At 43.6% G+C, this 24,358-nt stretch overlaps 1 protein-coding gene across 1 annotated transcript in view; it reads left to right on the top strand.

The window, feature by feature from the left end:
• Positions 1-24,358, top strand: part of LOC108886809 (ankyrin repeat and fibronectin type-III domain-containing protein 1) — a 122,773-nt gene that overhangs the window by 29,986 nt on the left and 68,429 nt on the right. The gene's annotated exons all lie outside the window — the stretch shown is intronic.

Below are 24,358 nucleotides of genomic sequence, written 5' to 3'. Positions count from 1 at the left end.
CAGCAGTAAACCTTTAAACCACAACAAAGCACACACAAGAGCTTACAAATTTATTTTGATTTTTCTCTCACACCTGTTTGAGGGAGTCAAACAAGAAATAAGACAAAGCAACGCTGATAAAGGGGAGGGGTGCAGCTACAAATATGTGGCTTAGTGTGGGGAGAATACTACAGGATGTGCAAAATGGACTGTACACTTCAGAATATAAATGCAGCAAATCAAATAAAATTGCTGCATATACTGTGTGTAGTATAATTACCTTGCAAATGCATCTAAATATAGTGTGTTAATTTTAGTCCCGTCACAGTCTGAACAGATTTTTTTTCATTTTGAGTTTATTTGGCCCAATTAGTGAAGCAGAGCCTTTTAAAATCAAGTGTAGGCTACATTTGTGTGTCTCTGTGAGTGTGTGTGTGTGTGTGTGTGAGAGAGAGAGAGAGAGAGAGAGAGAGAGAGAGAGAGCACAAGAAAGAGATTAGTGCCACTGTACAATAAATTAATGCCATCACTGAAACAAAGAGCATAATTACACAGAACTACTTTCACTCCAGTTATATAGTTTTAATAGTTACAATACCACCAATTGAGCTATTGATTATCTTCTAAAACTGTTGGGCCTTGACCTTGTTCTTTGTCGTTTTATTTGTGATTGTAGATTTAGATTGAAATCTGTCTTTTAATTTTCATTTGTTTGGATATTTTGTTATGTTCCAGTGGGCTCAGTGTGAGTTTTATCAGATATTGTGGGAGCAGTGATGCCAGACATGGGCAGAGGGCCTGGTGACTATACATTAAAGATTTAAGACCTCTATATTGTCCCTCAGTCACTGGATCAGGGAACTAGAGACCTCATTACCAGCCTGAGCTTTGTAATTGATTCTCCAGTGTCACAGGTGCAACAGGACACCGGCATACTGTAGGAAGGGACAGTCTGGTGGGAGACTGTGGGGTGTGTGTTTTTTTCTATAGTAGACTGCTGGATGTACTGTAGGTTGATTTGTCTGGAGAGAAGATATTACAGGGATACATTTTCTGACTGGGAAGGACTTTTTCAGACCTATGTGGCTGAGAAAACTTTCTGCACTTCAGACAAGGAATTAAGGACTTGATTTATCCTTCATTCTTGACACATCTTGCAGGCCTGTGAACCTCAGTGGCTAGGGTTGGATGACTGTGCGGGTATGATCAGAAAACAAAGTCAGGCCAGAAAAGAAAGGACAGAAGTTTATTATACAAACTTTTATCACACAGTCTCTGCGTCTTGGCTGGAAATGGGGACAGCACTGGATCTGATGACCTGCCGCATCTGTTTTGGGGTGAGATTTCTCGCAATGTTGTCATTGTCACAGAAGCAGTATTAGAAATGCCTTATTAATGCATTACTCCTGTGCTGTGATATCAAAATATAGCATCACATCTGGCAGTTTACCCTCTTATGCAATATAATACATTTGGTGGATGCTTTTTCCCAACCCTTTTTGAGCAGCTCCACAGGGAGTGCAGTTCTGCCAGCCAAATGGAAGACAGACAGAAATAAAAAACATATAAGGAGACCATCTCAGAGATGGGTTATATAAGGCAGGTTTCAACACTTTTTTACCCCTTAACAACACCTTACATCTATCTATTTCAGTTTATCTCCACCTACAAGAGACAAGTATCATTTTTAAACTTGGGAGAAAGTCAATGAATGTTTTCTTTTTTCACAGTAGGGGTGGGTTTTTTTGTCCTCCAGATAATTCATTTATGCAGCCTGTCTTCTCTCTGTCTCTCTGTCTGTCTCAGTCTGTCTGTTTCCCTTTTTCTTTTGTCCATACAAAAAGCCGAGCAGCTGCGTTGGCATGTTGGTTATGGATGCAAGGAGAATAATTTAGACCGGCTCATTGTTACTCATCACTTACGCACTCTTTGGAGCACCACTTGCTTTATGAAAATTACAGTGACATAAACAAGCACAGCTCACACAGCTGTGCTGCAATGTTAAAGACACCGAGACGTTTACTTTGGATGCTGACAGTGACACAGCAGAGCAATAAAGCCTCCATATCAGGACAATGATGCAGCAGCACATACTGAGTTACACTGAAGAACTGTGCGGTGGTGTGTGCTAAGTACACTTCTATTGTGCAAAGGCACAAATGGAGGTGGATCAGTTAATTATATGACCCCCCAAGTTTAAATGTATTGATTCGCTGAGACTAGGTCATTAAGAAGGGGGTGCAGTTTTTTACATATGATTGAGAGAGTATAATCTTTTTAAAGAAAGGGAAGACAGAGATAAAGTGTGTAGGTGATTTCATGTGGAGTAAAGTAAAAGAAGGAAAATGTAGGGTGGGGGTGAGATGAGGAGGAGAGAATGTAACCTCGTCTTTGTAAGGCTGCCAAACTGTGCATTACGGTGAAAGTTAATCATGTGCCGTAACAGTATCATCTCATCCCCGGCAACTTTCCCTCTTAACTATCACACTCAGTAGTGCTGCATATTTTCTCTGTTCAAGGTCACACCTCTCTCGTTCAGCAGCACAATAAAGTTGTCTTTCTTTTACACTTGGGTTAGCTTTACTTGGGTTAAAATAGCAGTCAATCCTTGTGTGAGAAGCAGCTTGTGACTTTAAAAGAGCTATATCAACTTTTCTTTGCTCAGTGGCACATCAACAGCAAATCTGTCCATACTTGAATTTTTGAATATGCAGACCAAGACAAACACTCCTGTTGTGACACTGTTAATAATACTGCCTGCAGAACAGCCACAATCTTTCACCTGATAATATCACTCTCTTCAAATCGACTATAAGCCCGTACAGTATCGGGCTAACAATGATCTAAAGTCACCTTCATGCTCCTGGAAGCATCTTGATATGAAGACAAATTATACCTTTAAAGAAAAGTCTAGACTGCAGCCAGGTGATGATGCCAGGCTTGACGTAATGCAGTTTGATAGTATTGGATTTGTTTTGTATGTACTTGCAAGTGTGAGTAATTAACTGAAAATCATATTACCTCTGGAAATGTTTGCATATGAGTGAGTTTTATTTACGTATACGTGTGTCTGAGTGCAAATGCACTCAACGCGTAACAGCAGCAAACTGATGGGCTGAGTAACCACATCATCAATGTACAGACCGTATCATTTCTGTTGATTGAGTGGCTGTAACTACATAATGCTTTGTTCATGCTTATTTGGAGCACTTCAGTCTGACACACTCTGCTTGTGAGATGACTCACAAAGTTTCTCTATTAAATGAAACAAGGGGAGTCGATATTCCTTCAAATTATTCATAAACCAGGGAATGCAAATAGCTGTTTGTCACAATTTCCTGATTCATTGAAAACCCACAGGAACACCACAAGACAAATTTCAAACAGATCACGTACATAAACACATACTCCAACACACACATACAGGCCTCTTGGTACGATTCCGGCAGGAAGCGCAGTTATACCCTGTGTGTCCAATGAGGCGAATGATATTCAACTTGTTGCTTTGGTCAAAAGGCTCAGGGTTGTGTGGATTGGTTTAAGAGATATGTCACTGTTCCCTGCGGTTAAGCTCTGTCTCTGTTTGAAATCATTAATGCTGTCAGGAAACGGGCACAGTGTGTGCTCACACATAATCATTCATAAACACGCACATCAGACACATGAAAGATAGCCGGAGGACATCTTGCGTATGTAATGCAGATATCAGATATTGAAATGGCATTGGTGGTTTTAATAGAGACCTTAGAAGTGAAACAGCTCTGTCAGTTCTGATCTTACCTCCTGATCTGTTTGTAAATCAGCACATTTTCCTCTCTAACACAAAGCATTCACCTGAGGTAGGGACTGTGGAGGCCTATTCAAATAATTCCATCAACAGCACTGAGGCTTCTGCAAAGCAATTGCTTTAGATTTTTTTTTTTTTCCGATGGTATCTAACCAGCCTGACCATCTGCTCACAAAATACCTTCAATGATTCTTAAATCCAAGAATACATAATCTATTGTGTCCTTGTGAAGAAAGATCCTCCTTAGTTGTTTGGGAATTAGAGAGCAAAGAAGAAGCATCTTTACAATTAATGAGCTATGGGCTTCACAGCTAAGTTCAGTTGTTTATTTCCCATCTGTTTGCACCACTTTTGTGCTATAGACCTAAGCTTTTTATGGATGCAATGTGTTGTTTTCACAATGAATCACAAGGCTTTCCATTTGTTTTCTTTGGCTAAGTCACCATCTGATACATCCTCAGATGGCATGCAAACCTTAAATACTGCCAGAATACGTATAAAGACAGAATCTCAAGCTGATGACAGGCATCATATTTTTTTGAAAATGAAATAAATTCAGAGGAAGCTACAGCTGCATTATGTGATTTTTGTGACATAATGGGCAGAAAGCAGATTGAAACAAAACAGCAGAAGCCAAAACTAATTGCAACAATCCTCAGAGAGTCTGCACCCACATGAAACAGAACCAGAAACTTAACTGAAATGGGTATATCCCATTGGCATCCATTTCCCCACTGTCTGCAGAATTGAAGTCTAATATTTACTTTGTTTTAGATCTGGTCTGGTCCAGCAACCACCTGCAGAATTGGTTCTCTGTCAACCACCAGATATCCTACTCTCTACACCACCCTACTACTTTTATTGGTTTTCCTCTATTAGGATTCTGGGCAGTGTATAGTCAGCATTAGGTAGCTTGTCAGAGGGAAGTGGATGTGTAGAGTATGAAATAGGTCAGGACCACACTGACCAATGGAGTGGCTTAGAGATGGATAAACCTGCAGACTAGAGTGTTTATTCTCTATCAAACAGGCTGCAGCAGGTCTGCTTATGCTTTAGATGCCTTGTACTTAAAAACTGTAATGATATCATGGATATTCAGCCCTGTTAGATATCCTTATAGAGAGTAATGTGTACTTGTATTAGTGCTGTGAGGCTGCTGGGTAACAGCAGGGAGGTACAGTGGAGGGCCTCAGCGTGCACAGCCACTTAATTCTCTGATTACAGTCATTAAAAGGTGAAGTGGTTGTTGGTAGCAACACACCAGTATAATACTAGCCAAGGTGTCCTGTTGAGCACTATCATGAAAATGTCATTGTTTTGTGCTGTTTTTGTATCTCTCACACACCAACAAAGCACACACTTGGATACAAGTACTGAAAGGCCAGGGATGACAGATGCTGAATGAGGCAGCAGCGGCAGCAGTAGCAGTAGTAGTCTGAGACCTCCACTATTCCCTCTAGCTGCAAGTGGCCTCAATCGAAACAGGAGACAAGAGTGCAGCCTTGAGGCCTTTGCAGCATTAGCACAGTAATTACTGGGGTAATTAGCCTGATGATGTGGCCCACGTGGAGTCAGAGGAAGGCATGGTGATGGGAACTTCTCTAAGCTGTTTTCTTCTTGTGATATCATCCTTACTGTCTTTATTTATGTCTTTCCTCCTTTTTTATTCATCCTCATTTTTCTTTTATGCCCCGTTCAGTAACCGTCTGTCATTACAGCATCTTTCTCACTCTCCATAAAGATAGTGGAAAGTGGAACAACTTTTTTGGCGTTGAATTGTCCTATGGTCTGTTAGCTAATCACTCCTAATTAGCTTGATGAACTCCACAGTGCATGTGCCAAGGTACTTCAGAAAAGTTTCACTGAATTAAGTATGCCTCGGTCCGTGCTGATTTACCTCAGTGGTGATTTGATCAACAATAGCAACTTCAACAAAAGTCACTAAGATAGATATTCCCTCTTTAGATTGAATTTGTAATAATGGTTACTACTATACAAACACTACTGACTGAACTTCTACAGTGCAATCAAATTTGTTGTGTTCCCTTGTAAAACAAGCATCTTCATTTCATTTAACAGTGCCTATATCCTTATAACTAACATTGTGGAAGGCTGACTTAGTTCACAAATCTAAACTCAGCTGTCCAAGATCAACAGATGAGCTCTATTTAACTATGAATATTCTCATTTACATTTAGCTTACTCTTATCCACTGAAACACACTTAAGCTTAATTCAAATCCCAAATAGCTAATGTGAAAAATCAACCAGCTGTGAGGACTGCAAGGAGAAAAATGAAAACAGTGCTCTGTTATTGATAGTAAAGAACACCAGTGAAGAGGTCAGACAGAAAACCCTACTTTTCTTTCCATCACATCTGACCCCCTTACTATAATTTTGCCAAACTGGCACTTTTCTATCTGAACACCTACCACTCCTTCCATGGTGCACATCATCTCTCATGTCCAGTGCTTCCCAAGGATCGCCAGTTTACCTTTTATCGTCCAGTTGTAACACACATAGCATCACATGTATATGCATTAGGGTAGATGTCTGAGGTCTGCATGAGTTGTGCAGGTTATTTAAGTGACAGATTTTATGTCATTGCTGACAAATCTACCTTATAGACTTTTTAAAGGCTCTGCACAACCACACAGCTGTTTTCTCTCATTCTGGCTGATTAGTCATAGAAGAGGTCTAATCAGCCAAAATATGTATAAACCCCTTATGAGTGTACCAATGATGTGCAGCTGCTTTAATAACAGTTTACATCAGTGTAGCAGCTCACTTACCAGTTGTCCAGCCCACACCTGTCACCTGGGTCTTGATTGTATAGTATAGATCTGTCACTCAGTTTCTGTCCTCTAACATCAAACTCCCAGATAATATTCTCTGCTGTGTGTTTTCTACTTCAGAACTGCCTGCCTTTGCCAACTTTGTTCATTCTTATACTGGCCACATGATGGCAGCATAATGCCACACAATAGTATTCCTTCCTTACAATCCCTCAATGCGCTCATCTTAGTGCTCCGTTCTGTGTATGTGCGGGCGCGCGCATGTGTGTGTGTGGCTGAACTGTTACCTGGGTGGTGCTTGAGGTTTCTCTCTGGTGACTCATTCATCCTGAGATGACTAACACACAGACACCACAGTGGACAGTCATAACTGCCATCGGAGCCAAGGGTTGGCTGCGGATGGCCTACTAACATTCATTATCTATGGAGACTTTTATTGGAATGCACAGCAGCAGGCGAAAAACAGGAGAGAGAAGCCAGACCCTTGGCCGCTTTGTGAAAAATAAAACAGTGGTGTTTTTGTTTGCTCAGCATTCCTATGCCGAACACCGGTTTGACAATCAGGGGCTGTGAACCGGTGGCCCAGCAGACTAAGACTCATAAAGTACTGAAATCACAGCTTTGAGTCTAGTTCATAAGCTTTTTGTGCATGGCCGTCTCTCTCTCTCACGCTCTGTCTTTTCTGTCACTCTCCTTCTGTAACACAGATGTAAGATGGATGAATGCTGCTGTAAAAATGATGAATGTGAATAAACAAACAAAGATGACCACTAAACTGATTTCAACACATCATTTTTCATTAACCGCATCATGTAGCCAAAGCGAATTTCAGACACCAAGGGCAGTGCTGAAAGTTAGTTGTAGCTCAGACTGAAAGTTAGGTTCAGAAAAGTGCACCACTCTAATGGTCTGGTTTGGAGAGCGCATTTATGGTTAGGTTGGTTGCGGCTGGCTTTTTTGTACACACTCATACGTACTTACTCGAATGCGCGTACACACAGCTCACATCATCACACATAATTCATCACCATTTTCAGCCATCCTCTCCCTCTCTTTGCAGTGTGTTTTTTTCCATCCATTCCTCTATCCCCTGCTCCTTTATCCCCTGTGTTTCTCAAAAACTGAAACTCTGGTTTTAATGGATGCAACTTTGGCCAAAGGAGGAGAACCACACTCTGGTTATTTTGCGTACAAAAAAAAAAAAAAAAAAAACAGGGAGAAAAATACCACTCATTTAAATGTGCTTGTTCAGTTGAGACCTCTCTTTGACACACGTGCACGCACGCACATGCTCGCCCAAAACAGACCCGAGAATGGCATGGGAATGTTTTCTGCAGCCACTTTGGTTGCCGATGGTAACCAGTCGAATGGTGTTCATTAACTATGTAGATTCAGAACTGCTCCTCTCCTGATCTGTCTCTCTTTCTAGCTCTCCATCACCCGCTCCCTTCCCCCTCCCTTTCCCCTCTCTTTTCTCCACTCTTTGCGTCTTTTCTCCCTGCATTTTGGGTGAGGGTTTGGTGTTTTTTTACTGACATGGGAGCTCTTGCAGAGGATTACTGTGGAGTCAGTAGTTCACTAATGATGATGTATAATAATCTCTTTCTTTTCTTTCTCTTTCTTCTGCTATTTGTCTTTCTCCCATCTGCCTGCTTCTCCTCTCCACGCTGACTGTTTCAAATAAGAAATCAGACTTCTCAACCACAGCACATATTTGGGGCAGTGGAATTACACGCTGTACTTAATAGCTTTGTATTCTCTTGTTCTATTTACCCTGGCTTTGCCCTCTTACAGGCTCTACAAGCTTGACCACTTTCCTCTGCAGAGAAACACACTGAGACTTACATGTATTTACTTGGCCATCTGGGATGTGCCCTAGTCTTTCCCTGATCCTCGTCTTCCAATAGCAATAGTCCAGTTTCCGTGACTGTGGGGCTTTTGCTACAGTGGCTATACTTGAAGCCGTGTGACCTAGACCTCGAATGACGAACTTGGTGATGTGGATCTCCACGGCTCAGGCTTTACCGTCAACACTGAGTAACCCCAGCTGACTCTCCAGTTGTCGTCAGGTGGTGATGACCTGGATGCAGGGAATGAGGTATTCTGCCACCTCATCTCACCTTTCCTCACCACTTCCTTTAGTTCAATCACTCTCCCCATAACTGCTTCATGCAGGGTGTGAGGTGGCAGAGGCTGGTGCTCATAGTTCTTCAAGGAGCCCGTTTTAAACTCCCCTTAAAATTCACTGTAGCTTTCAATTTCCTCGCTATACTACAGCACCACTTACTGTATACAGTTATATAAGTTACCTGTGACACTTGAATGCTTTCACTGAGTAAAATCCAAGACATCATACACCATAAGTTTATTGCTGCACTATGACATCAAATGGAAATGTTCTAGTGCTGTGTAATATTTTGTATGTATTTTGCCTTAATTCATTTTGACATTAAATATTAGATAAATAAAGATTTTGCAAACTTCCACCCAAGTTGTTTTCTATTTGAACAAGGCAGGAGTAGTGCTCCACACAGGTGTTTTTCCTCTATACCTTTTCCATCCAGAGTAAGAGGAGAAATTGCATTGCTTGTGTCCAGCGTGTGCCTTTAGCAAGCTATATGGAAGGAGCAGCCTCTCAGCAGCTGTTCATCTGTTATGGTGATGGGGCTCTTGGCGAGCCCTTTTCCAAACAGAGGCTCACACACTGGCTATGTGAAGGCATTTCACATGCCTGCGAGCTTGCAGACTTATACACCACCCCACCCCACCCAGCCACCCATTTGAGCACACTCCACCCAACTTTGGAGGCTCTGTTCAGTAAAGCATGAATAGAAGATATCTGCTCTTCGACACGCCATTTCATCTGTTTGAATGTTTCTGGATCATTCTGAGATCAATGCTCATTTCTCACACCATGGTACTTTAGGATACATTATGCTGGGCTACTTTTTGAGCTGTTGAAGTACTCCCTAATGGTCAGGTATGGTCCTGGATTAGACATAAGACCACCCCATGTCCATGCTATGTAAGCTGTGTGCTTCTGTGTCCCTCTAACTTCCCAATACAGAGGTGATCCACTCTGTGTTCCTCTATGTATCATTCTCCAGGCCCGTGTATATACATTCAGCACACTGACACTGAAATTGTCACTGAGAATGGGGAATATTCAGGGCCCATTAGAGAGCTTTGTTTGTTTTCATAGAAACAGGGCTGCAAACATAACCTTCCTACTGTTAGATGTGTCTGGTCCTCTTTCTCTCACTCTCTGATTCTCTTGGTATCATTATATTTCTGTTTTTCTCAGCTGTTTGATGTTGTTTGTAAAGGTCGGCTCGTTTCCTGTATCTTTGCTTGTGTTTTGTCCTCCCTACTTCTTCCTCCAGCTCCCTTCCCCCTCTCCCCACAAGGTTTATTTGCTTTGGTACCCACTGTGTTGTTGAAGTAATTCAGCACAAAACAAACACTATCGATTTGCCCTACCATTTCTTCTTTGCATATCCCCTACATCTTCCCTGTCACCTCTGTCAACCCTCCTCACACGCATCGTTGCGCTCCTTTCCTTCTCTGCTCCAGCCATCCTCTTTACCATCTGCCCCTCCAGCCTCCCTCCCGTCTCACTCTCTGGTCTCCCACGTCTATCTCTGCGGCCTCCTCTTTTTTTTTCTCCTCCACCTCCACCTCCCCTACCCTACCCTACCCCTCTTTTTGCTGACCTGCCCCTTAATCGCTCCGCTGCAGTTGCACCTACAGGATCCAACCAGCTGTCAAACAGATCCCTGCCTGTTGAGGTTAACCTTAAGTGGGCCTGAGCCGGGGCCAGAGCCTGGGCTTTGAGTGGTTCTCAGGGTCTAGGGCCCTTGGGCACAAAAGGAGGGCCAAAAGCATTTCTTTGAGAGCACCAAATCTCCTGTCTCCTCTCCTCCCTTTCCCTGGGCCTCCCTTCCTCCATCCCTGCCTCCCTCTCTCCCTCCATCCCTTCCTTTCCCTCCCCTCTACCCCCTCCAGACTCTCTGTCTGCGCTGACACTGCCTTTAATAAGGGGGAGCGGGGCGCACTGTTTATTTGTGTGGTGCGAGGTTAAAAACTTCCCCCTTAATTGACATTCCGGTAACACTTTCCAATAATGGGGCGAGCAATTTCCTTGAAATTGATGTGTGTCCACCGCAAGGAAAAACACCGCTTCTAGCTTTCACTCACCCATGGATGACCTACACTTACGCCGCGTCTTTGTCTGTGTGTGCGTGTGTGTGTGCTTGTGTCAGCGTGAGAAATTGCATGAATGGTCTTTCGTTGGCAGGGGCAGCATGTTTTTTTGTGTGTGTAAGAAGGCAAGCATGCATCATACTCATACAGCGTCACTCTGCTGCTAATATGTGTTTGTTAGTGTGTCTATTAATATGAACGTGTGCCAAGTTTTGGCTGTGTATTAATTAACACTAAATGTACACATACATACATGTAGAATTATGTGTATCTGTGTGCATGTGTCTGTAATTATCTTGTTTTCAGAGCTTTTGGTAGCCTGTTTGCGTGTATGCCCTTTATTTCTGTACACTATTTGGTGGCCATAAATAAATAATTCAAATATTTTCATTTTCATTTATCCCACACACCAGTGAGTGACAGTTGCACCACGTCAAAATGCTAAAACAAATCCACAGTAGAAAGCCTATTTTGCCCTCTGCTCAGTCAATGTCTGTCTGTGAGAAAGTATGCAAACACAAACATCTCCCTCTGCTGCAGACTGCATCCTTGGCCTAAACAGTGACCACTGGATAGGAGTTGTGGTGTAATGACGGTTGGTGTTAAACGTGTGTTTGTGTGTGTGCGTGTTGGGGGAGAGAGAGGAGGAGAGACAGAGAGAGAGAGTCAGAGTGTGTCAATAACTAGATGGGGTAAGTGTGATAAATGTGTAAGTATGAATGTGTGTGTGTGTGTCAGTGTGTGAGCGTGTGTCCATGTCTGTGTGTGGCTGCAGGCAGACGCTGGCTGGTTCCTGGCCTTGTCATTCTGTCTCCCACACACTCTCTGATGTGGTTTGAGGCTGCGGCTTTCACTATGGAGGGGGATAGCCACCGCACACACTCACACTGTTCTCACATGTCTGTGGAAACACACATTGCGCGCTGGTATGCAGTCACATTCTCAGAAATGCAGGCGCACATACTGAACTAATGCACACATACACACACACACAGGCACACACACACAGCTCAAACCCTGAAGGATGTAACAACACAACAGCGGCTTGCCAAAGTGTCTGAATGGACGCCGTAGCGCTCTCGTAGACTAACACACACAGTGCTAGACGCCATCCGTGGTGCTGGTGGGCTCCCACAATAAGCGGTTAGTTAAATAATATCAAAGACAGATGTTGGCTCTGGTCCCATCATACTTTGTGTGTGTGTTTTTATCGTGTGTGTGTGATTAAGAAAAGGACGGGGAGTACTGATACACAGATCCTTGGGAACGCGTCTCCTTGGAAATTCTTACCCATGTCGATTATTGTCACTCATTCGTAGCATCAAAAAATGTGCTGAAATCATAGATAACTCAAGCTTCAACTGTTTTTGTGGGAATAGATGTTATTTTTTCATGTTTGACACAGATGTTTATGACACCATATCATCACTATATTGTCCTTTTTTAAAATAGTGTTTTGACATTCATAATTTACCAGGAAACTAGGAAGTAGCCAATGTAAATGATTTCTAAAATTATATGCAGATTTTTTGTGGACCTTTGTTGAAGTTGTGTTTACAACATGCTCAGAGTTTTAACATTGTAGGAATCGTTTCTCGTAAATTTAAAAATTCTTAATTTTTTTTTAAATTCAACTTCTGTTCATGTTATTTTTTAGGATTTTAAACTAATGTAAATAACCACTGAAAATGGGATAATCCATCATTTTGATGGAGGCCTTGTTTATCTGTATTTTACTTTGTTAAGACTTTACTTTTACCATGATCTTATGAGCAGACCTCAGCTGGCAAAGTTACACGCACACATGCACACACACACACACACACACACACACACACATACACACACACACACACAGAGAGAGAGAGAGACATATATCCATGCACACATACTGTAGAAAAACCACAGTCTCTCGTGTGCTTGTATACACAAACCAGAGAGGTTCTCCCTTTCTCTCACTCTCTCTTACACACACACACACACACACACACACACACACACACACACTGACAGTGAGCCTTAGCAGATACTGTGTTACTGACCTCTCCTGGTTACACAGCGAATTGGACATGTGGGACGAGACGTGTATATTTACACTAATCTCTAATAAATATGTCCTCTAATGAGATGCCAGAGTCCAAATCTGCTACCAGTGAAATATTGTGTGTATCATGAAAAGGGACAGGAGAGCAGGAGGAGGAGGAGCAGTGGAGGTATAGTATAAAAAAGAGAACCAGTCTTGTTTTCTTGACAGGCTTTCAGACAGTACTGTATCTCCGTCAGCGTTCTTCCTTGCTTCAGTTCATCATCCCAACATCTATTCATCCATTATCTGATCAACCACCCATCCAGCCTCTCTGCCTCTGCTGCATCACCTGCCCAAATATCAGTCTTCACATTCACTCAAGTTCTCTGTCTGTCTGTGTATATCATTGTTCAGGTTTGAAATACATGTGAGTATGTGCTCACTGTCTCTCCTTTCAGCTTTCTTCGCTGTAATCACATGTTGATTATAGACTGCAAATACTGTAAGGTGGTGTGTAGTCACTACACCGTCTAAGGTGGTATAGTTTTGCCAGGTCTGGCCTGTTTAAGGTGGATGTTTATCATTTACTGGCCCTTATCTTTCCAGAGGGTAACATCTGCGTCATTACCTCGTCTTACAATTTCCAGTAACTGGTTACGAAACAAAATGCTGAGGTAGCTGTTGAAGGGGGACTAACTTGTTTATCACAGCATTCTTCAGTTCACCCTTCACCTTTCCTCTGTAAGGTGATTCTTTCTTATCAATAACAGCCACAGCCAACCCCAGAGTAGTTTGTATCTCTTAGAGGGCTCTTGAGGGGCCCTGCTGTCCCTCATTTTCTGCAAGCCTGTCTCTTTAAGGTGGTGTTTGTTTATGCCGAGGCTCAGCTCAGTGAGACCTGTGCAGGCTCAGTGCTGGGCTCCTTTCATAGGGGCTCCATTTTGTTCTTAATAAAATGGCACTCAGTGGCCGGGGGACTGGCAGGCACCCAGCTCCCTGGGAAACCAAAGAATGCCGGCCTTCATTTAGCGACAAACAGCTACTGCCTGAGGAGGCTAGTTCTCCACTCTGCTCCTCAGTACTACTGCTGCTGAGGCCTGTGTGTGTGTGTGTGTGTGTGTGTCACCTGTGGAATGGGGCCACGGTTGAAGGAGTCAGGTATGGCGGCTTCCTCACGTAGCTCGTCTCTTGTTGACGTTTGCTCTCGCCATTCCATCTTTTCAACTCGCTGTCTCTCCGTCCGCGTCCCCGTCTTGGCTGCCCACTCAAAAACACGCAACACCGCTTCTCCTCGTCGGCCTGCCTCTCTTGCCCCTCGCTCTCTCTCTCTCTCTCTCTCTCTCTCTCCCTCTCTCCCTCTCTCCCCCCCTCCCCTCTCTCCATCACTCGGTGTGAATGGTGGGAACAGAGCAGCCATTAAGATGCATATTTAGAAGGGCTTACCCCTCCTTTCTCCTCACATCTCCCATACACTCTCATAACACACACATACACATACTGTAAGTCACTAAGGGTGCCTGTCACCAGGGACGCACGCATCATTACACACACACACGCATTGACACAAACTGAGGCAGACTTGTTGGAAAGCTGCTTGTTATTGGCTGTCCGAGCTCAGATCGGGACTTTTTCCTTATCTTGCCATCCACTTCACTTCCTCATTGATCCCAGTATTTGTGTTGACAGGTCAAGAGAGACCAATGATTTGATCACATACTAACAGGGAACCTGTCGTTCAGCTGACAAGGTTTCAAACACTGCACCTACAGACTGAGAAAATTTGTGCAATCTGATAACAGGGCTACCTGAGCCCTATTATTAACAAGACGGAGAGTTAGAAGATACCAGACAAAAACCTGTTTACTGCCAAAACAGTAACAAAACACTGATGATACAGGAAATTTTGTGGGATTGTAAATAAGAAATCAAGGACGTGAGAAAGGAGAGAAAGATAGACACGCACAGTGATAGGTGGATTTGACAGATCGGAGCTGGCTGAAATCAGAAAAGGAGCACACTGACGTACAAAGAAACAGAATAAAGGAAGTCGGAAACATCACTGAGAGTGGGGTGCGGGTGATGAGAGAAAGGAGATAATAGACAAACGTGAACCCAACGCGATGGCAGAGAAAATGAGAGGGAACAGAGGATGAGGGAGAAGAGGTGGCTGGTGGGGAAAAAAGAAGAGATGGAGGAGGAGACGAGGGGGAGCGCTATGTTTTGTCTGTCGTCTCCTCCTAATGCGACACATATGAGAGGTCTCGGAAACAATGAGTCACCCCAGAATGGGACTGTCGCCACTATCGGGCTCGAGCAGGCTGTCTGTGCAAGATGATTATGCTTGTCATTTAGCCACTGTCTTTCCCCCCTGTGATAGGGTGAATTTCAGTGATTTCCCTCCCTTTGCTGCCATTTGGACAGCACAGCTCTGGTGCGGTGAACACAACTGACATCAGTATAAGATTGCTGCTTGAGAATATGCATTTTCCTTATGTTAAAATGTAAGTATGTATGTACACACACACTGATCTCTCTAATTATTGGGTAAGCTGCATTGTTCTTCGCCATCACCATAGAGCAGATACTCAGCCCATGACCTCATCACATAGGCTTCTGACAGAGATGCTGGAGAGCGCTTCAGTGACAGTCACTGATGTATAGATGGGCAGGTGGGAGTTGGAAAAAGAGGGAGGATGCTTGTAAACCCATTGTGTGGAGTTTTCTGATCTCTCCTACTTCAGCTGCCACACTCTTTCATTATAAGGCATTTTAAACTTCTCCCTCTCTCTTATTGTCCCACTCAGACACACACACAAAACATACAAACACATCCACACAAGCGAGTCAATTTTTCACTCCCTAGCCCTCTCTTTGGTTGTGTTTTCATCCTTCAGACTGGCTGACTGACTGATTGACAGAGAACTCTCTGGTTTTATTATTTAAAACTGGCACACATTGTTCCAGCATCATAAAATAATCACTTACTGTTAACCCTGTGCGCCTTCTTGTTAGCCGTGGCAAGCTGTCATTGCAGTGATTGATTGGCGGGCCTAGCTGCTCGTACAGCGGGTTATGTGGGGAGGTAAAGCAATCAAGAGCAAGTTGCAGTGCGCTGGCGGTGGCCTTTTTTTTCAGTGGGGCCAATTAGAGGGGAGATTTCCCAACAGATTGCTGTAGCTGTGTCTATGTCTGGGGCTGTGCTTTGGTTTGATCCCATGAAATTAGCCTGAAACAATGGGGCCAAGCAATCCACTCTACCTCTATCTGCAATCTGTCAGTGCCCTAGGTCCCTCAATATTTTTTTTTGTTTCCACCATCTCTTTCTTTCTCTCTGCCTTTATGTCTCTTCACCTTCACTTGTACTTATTAATTTCTCAGCCAGTTTTCCATCTTTCTCCATTTTCTGATCATGCTCTCCTTATCTCATCTCACCATCCTCTCCTCTCTCTCTCTCTCTCTCTCTCTCTCTCTGTCTCTCTCTCACTCCCCCAGACACACACACTCATACTTCTTCTTGGAAAGCTATTTTTATTGAAGGTCATTGGGCAAAAGGCCCCTTAAAAAGCAAACAAACAAACAAAAAAAATAATTAAAAAAAATCAGTGAGCTGTGTTCTGAGTTGGGAGCTATCATACAGTATCATAGATCACACTCAAGCAAGTGCAAGGACACAAGACACAAAATGTACCAAACAATACTCTGAATGGATTGCATAGATGTTTGTACAGGGAAATCACAAGAGACAGGTTAGAACAGAATGGTCAAACTCAAAACAACAAAAGCCAAGATATCCTGATCTTTTGATCCCTAGTATAAGGCTACATTATGGAAATGTATTTAATTAGGGCTTCCATGGCTCCCGAACACCCATGTCCTTCAAATAGCACAACATAAGGCTTTGTTTGTGTCAAAAATTATGAGTCTTAAGCCCAGTCTGAAATAACCCTAATCACATTATCAGGGTTATTACTTTAAAACTTGTGTCGCAGAAGACATTATACAACCGTTTTCAAATGTTGAGTGACAGCTGACGAGCAAACTGAATTTAATGTATAAAACTGGTGGAGTGTCCTTTTAATTTACATGTCTATTGTAAGTATTGAAACCCAATAATCAGTAATGTCGATATCTAATTAATGCCAGTACTTGCTGCCATATTTTCCAATTCTATGTACAGATAAAAGTTGACAGATAACACATGTATGCTGCACAGACACAGCACCTGCTACCACTTGCTTTCTCTTTCATTTCATCTACCTGTTCTTCCACTGTATCTCTTTTCCTTCCCTCTAATGTCTCACTCCTTTAAGAGTGCATAACTTTGGCCATTTCACAACTTTTGCACTCATCATTTATCTTTCCAGGAACCTTAACCAACTGGTATTTTCTTTTCTTTCTTTTCCTTTTTATGAAAAATACTCTGCAGGGTTGCCAGGCAATAGCTCATTCAGTCCGCAGACAACATGCAGGTCAAGAGGCCAGAGGGATGAGTGGAGTAAACAAGAAAAAGACAACAGGGGAGAGGAGGAGGTGAGCGAAGGAGAGCAAGGAGAGGTTAGGAGAAAATGCTAGGCGAGAAAGAGGAGGGCACAGCGATGAGGGAGGATATGGAGAGGATTAAGTGAAGAGGAAAGAGGGATTTGGATTCTGAAATGAAAGATGGGGTAGGGATGAGTCGGGGTGGTCCATGTGAACGAGCATGTGAGACAGAGAGAATAAGAGCATAAAACAATTCTGAGGTGCTGTCAAACTTTGGATTAAAGTGGTTCTTTTAAGGGGAAACTGTGTTCTCTGGTGGTTTTGTTGGGTGCTATAGAATGTGCAAAATTTCTACAGTTTGCACCTCTTGTAGACTACTCCCAAATTCTCTACACAATGGAAAATTTTTGGAAAAACATTCATATTGCCTGAGCCCTTAACATCTTTTGATGATTGACTTGGTGGTAAACCATTGAGCCTTGGACAAAATAAACAAGAATATTTTTAGCTCAGATGTTCAAAGAAGGTTTATTTGGTTCCAAAAAATAATCTTTTTGGTGGCATCTGTGGCCAGGGACATACAGAGGAGATTTAGGAGAATGTCAGTGACAATGATGGCAATTCGTGTTTCTAGAGAAAAGAAACCCCACAATGAGACCCTACTTTAAAAGATTATACTCTTAATATTTTCCAGTATATAATCAAGTACAGCATCCTGGAAAAAGGAAATAAAATCCATCCTTTCGTGTTAAAGTTCACCAGTTTTTTCTTTGTGTTACTGCCTTTTTTCACTGTCTTTCTTTGGGTTGAGAAACACTCATCTAGATGATGGATTGGCTGGTAAACTCTTTTCCCCCTGATGACTTGTGAATTGTTTAATCCCTCTGGTTTTGCAGATTTCAGCAGGGATGCCAAGCCTTTAAAGTTGTACTAATGATCTAACACACACACACAATAAATGTATATGCTGGACACTTGCTTAACAACACAGACACACACCTGTATTTACTTATGTGCACACACACTTTCTCTTTTCTCTAAACACGCACCCACACTCTCTCCCTCCCCTCAGTTTTTCCCCTTATCTCTTTTTTTTGCCAAGGGCTTTTATAGAAGATCAGACAAACAGCAGATACCTGCACCCATTAGGGATTTCCAGTCACTCAGCAGCAGCATTGTAAAGCAGGAGAGCAGGCAAGGGGACACGCTTGTCGCTCAGTGGCAGCCTAAAGGAGCACTGCTTCCATCTTGACAGATACCTCTCCTCTAATGTTGCCCAAGAGAGGCCCACCTCTTCCCCCCTTTGGTGACTGATGCATATAGGGAGACAAGAGGTACATGTGGGGATTTCTTGAAAAATTGTCCCATAAATTCAAGATGCTCATATACTTTGTAACTGTATCCCCCTGTCTTTGTGCGGGTGATCTTGTGTGCAAGCACTGTGTGTATCCACGACTTGGAGTGGAGTCAGTTTTGTTGACGCCACACTCAGTTTGGTCCCTGAGAAACATTCATGGTTCGTTTATTGTTCCATCACAAAATACTGTAATACTAAATAATCTGGTTGCAATCACTGGATGACAGAGAGGATGAAATTTCAGTGTTTTTCCTGAAACAAACAAAAAAAAGACATAGTAGCCACACTGTACAAAAGTTTCATCGTTATGTGTAATGTTGATTTTGAAATGCATCAGTGCCTCTGTACACAGTGAGGGTATTAGTGAGATATGTAATTGCTTCTTGAAGTGTTTATGTAGTAGAGGCAATAAAGAGCGCCTCAGAAGAAATTATTCAATTTTTATTCATTCATCATTATAATATTGGGTTTAGTAATCTTCTGGAAAAAGAAGCGGTATAGCAGTGGCACCACATCTCACAGCAAAAGCCACTAAACGCCACATAGAAATCTGACGAGTGCATCTGGTTTTTAGTGACGCATGTGGTAGAGATTAATGATTGTAGCCCAAGAACTGCAGTACCTCAGTCTTTTCAGTTCAGTTCTGATATAGGTCTCGTTCATGACCACTTGTGGAATGATCAGATAGTTACAGTGAAATGCTATGTAACAATTTTACCTCTGTGAGTAACAGACATGTACTTCTTTCAATTAAAGAAGTCCACCATGCATTTTTGGTACTTTATGTTCAGCTTTGAAGAATCCATTCTGTTTGCCATGGTCATTTTACTGCACTGACCCAGGACTGAAATTTTATGAAAAATCCCTATCTGGCAGTTGTGAAGGCGCAGAGAGACAGTGAGGGAGGTGAATTTTAAAATTCAACTCACTGCTGCCTGCCACAAGTCAAAAGCACCCTGGTGATGTTTCTCATAGCAGTTTAATGACAATACAACAGGATGCAACACCAATCTGAACAAACAGAATAGGAGAGGAATCTTTGGCCCCTTGTGCTCTAATTTGCTGGCTGACTGCAGAAAGACAACACTGTCTCTTTAATGTGGGGTGGGTCAAAGGTCACTGTATTGCATTTGTAAGGTCAGCGGTAGAGGTCACGCTCGGCTCTGGGCCTTCCTGCTGCAGACAGCTGGGTCATGCCACCTACATAGAGTCCAATTATCCCTGCCAGCTAATAACTGCTCAGCTCGTTCCATCGCACAGCGTACACACACACACACACACACACATTCATACAAAATTCTGTGTTATTCAATCAGTGCCTAACCACATACACACTTGTATCTCTTTAAACACACTCATACATACACAAACATGCAGACACACCAGACTGTGCCAAGTCTTTAGGACACACAGAAATTCCAAGTGAAAGGCAGCCGGCAAAACAAATCACTTTTAATCAGAACAATTCAAAGATATTCAATTGGGGTAGTGCAATTGATTGTTCTACTGTTACATTATACTGTTGTTGTACTATATATTGTTATAGTCAATTTAGTAGTATCAGTTATCACCACTAGAGGTGAAATGTTTCCTGAGCTTGTACAAAATCACATCCAGAGGAAAGTTCTATATCGACTGCCTGTAACACATTTCATGGAGTTTCCAATGAGGTTAGCAGCTCTATAGATAAAATCAACAGAACATGCACTTGTCTTACACCCTGCACTACTGCTTTATCTATTTGTGTATGTTACATTGTTATCTTATTTGTTGTCTTATTTGGTGTACACAGCATCCAATCATTGGAGAGAGATTGCTGAATTTTAGACAGAGCAATCTGTTGAATACAGCTACATGCTGTACTGCGAAACCCACATGTAAGAAAAAAAAACAGAATGCAAGAGAGACAGAGAAGGCTAGAGAGAGGAGATATTTTGAGGTGTATCCTGGCTGTCTGGCTCTGGCTAATGCCCTCTTCAGTGAGGTGGAATGGCACATAAGCTCCCATTAATACAGGAATGAGTTGAATTTAGCTCCGTCTGCCTGCACGGCTGGCCTGGCCAGCCCCCCTGGCTTTCCATGAAGTGTGGGGTGCAACACTTACTGAAAAGCTCTGCGCTGCGCTCCGGCATGCCACACCCTCCTGACACCCCCAGCGCTCTCCTTTGTTCTCTAACTATAGCTGCAGCCGTGCCAAGGCCCCCCGACTTAAATATTCCACTATAAAACAAGTGATAATGAACATGAAAAGCACCCAGTGCTGGTAGTTGACTGAGCCGCTAAGCACATACAGCCATGTGCACACACGCATACGCAACCAGTGTTACATGTATGTGCACGCAAAAAGATACATTAAAGGTATATGCGCGCACTCGTGCAACACAGGTGTAGAATCAAAAAGGAAAGTGTGGAGAGAGGGGATGAGAGGTGTAGAGACCTGGGAGTGGAAAATGATTGATCCGTTTTAAGGGTCCTATAAATCCACCAGCTGATGTGGGTATAAATGGGGGCACGGATGTCTTTCCTACCTGGCAACCCATCTCACCATCACAACAGGGATATTTATACTGTCCATCCTACCGTAAGACCTTGACAAACCCTTCACATGTCAGGAATGGACAAGGAAACTGGCAGACGTTGCTTTCATCCTACTTTCATAGAGAGTTATGGTCCAAGTTCTTGGTGCTTTGTCAGTTAATGTGAAGCATGTTTGTTGGTAAAATTAATGTGCTGATTCATGAATGTTACTATTATTGTCTGTGTGTTTGAGTATGGCTATTGATGAGTGGCGGGGGCTTTTACAGTAAGCTGTATGTAACTGACTGTGGAGCGTCTGTATTGAGAGAGGCTCCATGTAAAGGTTGCCTGTCTCTGGAGCTCCCTGGAGTGCCCAGGCAGCCAGGCACCTTTGACCAGGACTAGGCCCCCTCAGGCCTTCACACACACACACACACACACACACACACACACACACACACACACACACCTCTCTGTGTGCCCCCCACTCTCCCTGGGGTGAGATGAGCCCACCAAGGCCCCTCCTGGAGCTGTTCCCCCAGCAGCCCTGGATCTCCACCTCTCTTACCAACCGCTCCACACAGACGTGGCCAAAAGCCAGGGGACGCCACTGTCGGGATCAGGGTTTTGAGGGTGGTGGAAGATATGTGTGTGTGTGTAAGTGTGCACGTGCCTGTATACGTGCATGTGCGAGTGAGTTTTTTGCGTGTGTATATGCATAGAAGGGTGGGGGTGGGGGGGTCTATCCCCAGACACAAGTTGCTCAGTTTTTTGGAAAGTCTCCGGCCCACCCAAGAGGAAAGAGTAGGAGGAGGAGGGGGTGGTGGGGGGGGAGAGGGGACCGAGGCCTTGGGGGAACAAAGCCTTATTTCAAACTTGCCGAAAACAGGGGTCTTTATGCTGTGATGCTGGGGCCCCCTCCTATGTAGGGAGATGTTATCGCAAAGATGCAATATCCACCTCGGCATAGGGCTGGGGGGGTGGCTGCATAGGCCTCCAGTGTTACACTAAGTACCCTGGGGCACTGACCTCACTAATGAAGTCTCCCTTGGCTGCTGCTACCCACTACTGTACCCTCCTTTGTCTTTCACACGGGGATCTCTCACTCTATTTGTCTGTCTGCCTTTCTGTCAGCCTGCCTGGCTGGCTGCTAAACAGCTGTGTGTGTGTGACTGTTGCTCATATTTTGTCTACTTTGATAGTTTGTTTATACAGCTTATTGTTAGTCTGTTTTGTCCTTGCATGGTGATGTTTGTTTGTTTTGTCTGCCATCTTGAATCACTCCATGATCCTCCTCTTTGAGTTTGAATGTCTGTCTTTCTTTGCCATTCGTCTATCTGCACGCCTGTCTCCATAGCTTGCTTTGAAGTGTCTCCCTGATTTACTGTCCGGCTGTCTCTTATAGTCCTTTTGACTTTGAAGCTTTTAGTTATCTAACCATCGAAGCCTCCTCTTCTAAGCTCACTGTGACTTTTATATGTGGCTTTGAGTTGCGTTTAAAGATGTTACACCAAGCTCTTCAGGGAATCCGCAAGTGGGAAAAGGGAAATTTGATTTTGTGAGATGGGGATCGGGAGAAAAGCACAATTAAAGTGGACGCCCCGCATTCCTGTGTGGAGCCAGTGGCCTGGGGATAGGATTTGCTCAGTTTTCCTGACAGCTTGGAAATCCCACCACTCCACGGCTTGATCCTCGTCTCAGCTTGCATCTTCTGTCCCAACCCAAAATTTAAAGAGGGAAAATGATATTCATTTAGAGGAGAGACAGAAGCGAGCTGTGTGAGCTGAAAAGGCGCTGAAGACTTGGAGGCTGTAAGACTAGATGACAACTTGATTTCACTGTAAAAACACATTCATAATTGTGATGTTTTCATACAGTCTATATTTAACATACACCAGGGAGTCATACAAGGGACTGGTGGTTACCAATTCTTTGTAATAACTATTTAGAAAGCTGAGCTATCTTATTGTAAACTTATGAATGGAAAAAAACAAACTCTACCATCACACTATTTTGAATTAGCTCTATGAGCTTTATACAGTCATCATATAGGACTGATCCTGCAGCCTCCTGTTGATGCTGCTAAGCTGTCACTGGTCTCTGAATCCACCAATCAGTCAAGGGGTGTGGCACCCCTTCTTTGAGGCACCGAGCAAAAGGAGCAGGTCTCTCTGCAATTCCACAATGCCCAGCCCCTAGAGAGCCAAAGTGGAAAGTTTGCTTTAGCACCCGCTGGGTTAAAAGATGAAAGAGCTTTGGGATGACATGGGTCTATGGTTGGGGGACGAGGGGGTGCACTGAGCACGGAGGGGGTGGGGGGCTTATATCTCTTTATCCCGTCTGGCGTGCTGTGGCTATGCTCGACCCACGTCAGCTGTCCACTTTTCTCTGGCTGCCAGTCGCCGTGCAGTCCAAAGCTGGCCTGTCTGCTGATGGATTACCTGGGCGAATGAGTGTACCCCTTCATCCCCTTTTGCTCTGAATATACAGCTCGCCCCACCCAGCCTAAAAGCCCTCACCTGAGCACCCCTGCATGGCCCTGGGGTGCAGTTATAAAAAGATGAAGGGGTCTAGAGCTTGGGTGGGGTGGGGCTGGACTAGGGCATTGGCAGGGGTTTGTGTGGGGGACTGCTGTAGTGGTGTTTATGGGGGCTAGCCAGGATTAGTTGGCGGCTGGTGGTTATTGATTCAATTTGAGATGCTTTTTTATCTGCAAGCCGCCTGAGGCCAGCGCACATGCTAGCCTCCTCCAATGGGCCTTAATCCCTGCTGGTTATAAAAGGAATATGCCTTTGGTGGCGGAGGAGATGCTCTGAATGCTTGCGCTGCAGCAGAGGAGGCATCTGTCATGTGTGTGTTTGGTTGAGCCGGCACTGGGATCAGGGGGCTCGGCATGTTGGCTGCAGGTTTTAGCTAGTGCTGAGAGCTAGAGTAGCGTGTGAGTTGGTGCACTTAGGGTACGCACTCACAATTTGCACTGCTGGTGGGATCCATGTCTCCAGCATTAAAATGCGTGCACGTTGTATGTTTAACTTGAAGCTCAGGAGAGCCATGAGCCACATTTTTATTTCAGCATCACAAACATGTGATTAAGCGACGACGAAGGTAAAAAGTGAACTGGGACTTAAGTGACTGCATGCAGTTAAGGAGATATAATTCCATAAAATGTCTTAGATTTCTCAGTCTTACTGTGAAAGGACAAATAGACTGATATCT

Source organism: Lates calcarifer, linkage group LG23 (assembly GCF_001640805.2).
Source record: "Lates calcarifer isolate ASB-BC8 linkage group LG23, TLL_Latcal_v3, whole genome shotgun sequence".
Lineage (NCBI taxonomy): Eukaryota > Metazoa > Chordata > Actinopteri > Centropomidae > Lates > Lates calcarifer.
This window is presented reverse-complemented; position numbering and strand designations above follow the sequence as displayed.